Source organism: Musca vetustissima, unplaced genomic scaffold, assembly GCF_032173495.1.
Source record: "Musca vetustissima isolate MV318-11 ecotype Yass unplaced genomic scaffold, APGP_CSIRO_Mvet_v1 utg176259, whole genome shotgun sequence".
Classification (NCBI taxonomy): Eukaryota; Metazoa; Arthropoda; class Insecta; order Diptera; family Muscidae; genus Musca; species Musca vetustissima.
This window is the reverse complement of record NW_026880012.1, coordinates 17238-19928: the sequence shown is the minus strand read 5'-3', so window position 1 is coordinate 19928 and position 2691 is coordinate 17238.

Sequence of the window (2691 nt, the reverse complement as noted above, 5' to 3'; positions counted from 1 at the left end):
AATATATATAAACTAGCATAGGCCCGCTACGTTGTTAGCGAAACTTTTTATAGTTAAATAAATTAACATTAATTTAGATACACAATATACTTTTGGATTAAGTATAAATTTTGAAACATTTTAATTATAGGGTTTATATCTTAATATGTTTGTTTTAATCTCATTTCTTACTCCGTATTTCTTTCGCACAGAAAAGTAATGCTTCTATCCTACTAAATCATGTACAACTTACTTATTGTATATTTTCTGTAAGTTTACTATTTTCTCGATCCTCCCGAATGTAAAAAGTTCTATAATACTGTGTTAACCTTTTTTGTCCCTTTCGGTAATTTAATACTAATGGTAAAATATCTAGTTCGTTTTAGTACTTATAGTAGTACCCTTATAGTACAAATTACAATCTTGCACTGCGCATCATTTTTTATGCAGAGACCTGCCTTTATAGTGAAGATTTCTATTAAAATTGCAGAAATTTAGTATTTCTGGTGCGTTACGTATTACAAAATACTCAGTGGAATTGTCGGTATTTTTAGTATATCCTCATAATAATGATAGAGCCATGAATAATGGGCTTCAAAAGGTGATGCAGTATAATATATTTCCAGTGTGGTTGGAAACATCATTGGAAATATCAGTATTGTTATTTTAGAAAATTTTGAAACTTTAGCATTTAAAAGTGCCTACACTTAAGTACTTGTGATGTTCAGCGGCATGTTTGCATAGTTTCACTTATTTGTATTTGAAGTCTTGACCGTTTTCACTACATTGGAAATTTTAACCAAAATTCATATTATCATTCGCTGTAGTATAGATTCATGTGGGATTCGAAACTATATTTCATATAACCGTTAGCAATTTTTATTGAAAATGTTTGAAAAATATTTCGATAAAACATTTTATTTGCCATAGTCAAAAAGTAATACTAAAATTCGGATATCTTTCTCTAACTTTTTCTATTTAGTACTTTTTACTAAAAATTAGAAAAATACTTTTTTTAATTTTTCAAAACAAAATATACAAAATTTCAAGACTCTACCTCTACTCGTTCTGTCGTACACAATATTTAGTACTTTGAGTACAAATGTGAAACAAAATTGCCAAAAGCATTTTTTTATATCCAGCCGTACCGCCGTATACAATGTGTGTATTTTTGGTGCTATTTGGTACGAATTTTCAATAAACCAAGCCTGTTATTTGTACTAATAGTTGGACATTTTTGTACTCTAAATTTACATTTATATTTTTACCATTCACTATGATACAATATTTAGTACTATTTTGTGCATATCGCTCTATTTGTAATAGTTAAGCTAGATCTCAATTCTTATTCCTACCGGTTCCTTTATACTATAGTAATTAGTACTAATTGCAAAAAGTTATGCTTAGCATTAATTTGCAATAGACAAAATTTCAGATTTCTATTTCTCCCAGATCCATTGCATTTAATTATTTAGTACTTTTTAACGCAACTTTAGTGCTAAATAAAAAAAAATTGCATACTATTCTATTTGTAATAGTTAAAGCTATATGTGAAATTTCAGAACTTTTTTAATATATTCTAGTACTCATTTAAAAAAACAAAAATTGTTTGCCTATCATTCTACTTGTAATAGCTTAAGTTACATACCAAATTTCAGATATCTATCTATGCCTATCTGTTTCATCGTAGTATAATATTTAGTACTGTTTAGTAAATTTAGTACTAATTTCCAAAATTTGTTCACACATTCTGATTTGTTTATAAATGACAAAGCTGCATACCAAATTTTAGAGTTGTAGTTCCAACCGTTCTGGCGTAATACAGTTTTTAGTACTATTTAGTACCATATTTGTTCTAATTTCCAAAAAATATTTTTTGTACATCATTTTATTTTTAATGACTTAAGCTATATACCAAATTTTAGATATCTATACCTACCTTTTCCATCGTAGTATAATATTTAGTACATTTTAGTACCTTTAGTACTAATTTCCATAACTTGTTCACAAATTCTGATTTGCTAATCACTGACAAAGCTGCATACCAAATTTCAGAGTTCTATTTCCAACCGTTCCGGATTAATACAGTTTTAGTACTTTTTAGTACCTTTTAGTACTAATGTCCAAAAATATTTTTGCACAGTATTCTCTTTGTAATGGCTTAAGCTCCATACCAAGTTTCAGTTATGAATCTTCACCAATTCCATTCAAATACAATATTTAGTACTTTTTAGTACATCTAAGTACTAAATTCCAAATTTTTTTCACAAATTCTAGTCCGCTCGCCATAGACAAAGCTACGTGCCAAATTTCAAAGTTCTACATCTAACCGTTTCCGCGTAATACAGTTTTTAGTACTTTTTAGTACCTTTTAGTACGAATTTCCAAAAACCCCGCCTTATCACACGCCTACTCACCAAACCCCACCTACATACCAAATTTCAAGCTTCTAGCTTTAGCCGTTTCGTCTGGGCGTTGATGATCAGTCAGTCACTTATAACGCAACTCTTTTATATATATAGATAAAAATTTTGGATAGCTTCTACATCACGGTCTTATCGATCATCTCCAAGCCAACCAAAACAATAGCAAAATATATTTTATCTTTAATCGTCGTGTCTGTGGCCATTGCTTCCGGTCACATTATAGATGGCACTAGTATCCATAGCCCACAAAAATTAGCAGGTCAAAATGTGAATACCAAAAGTACAA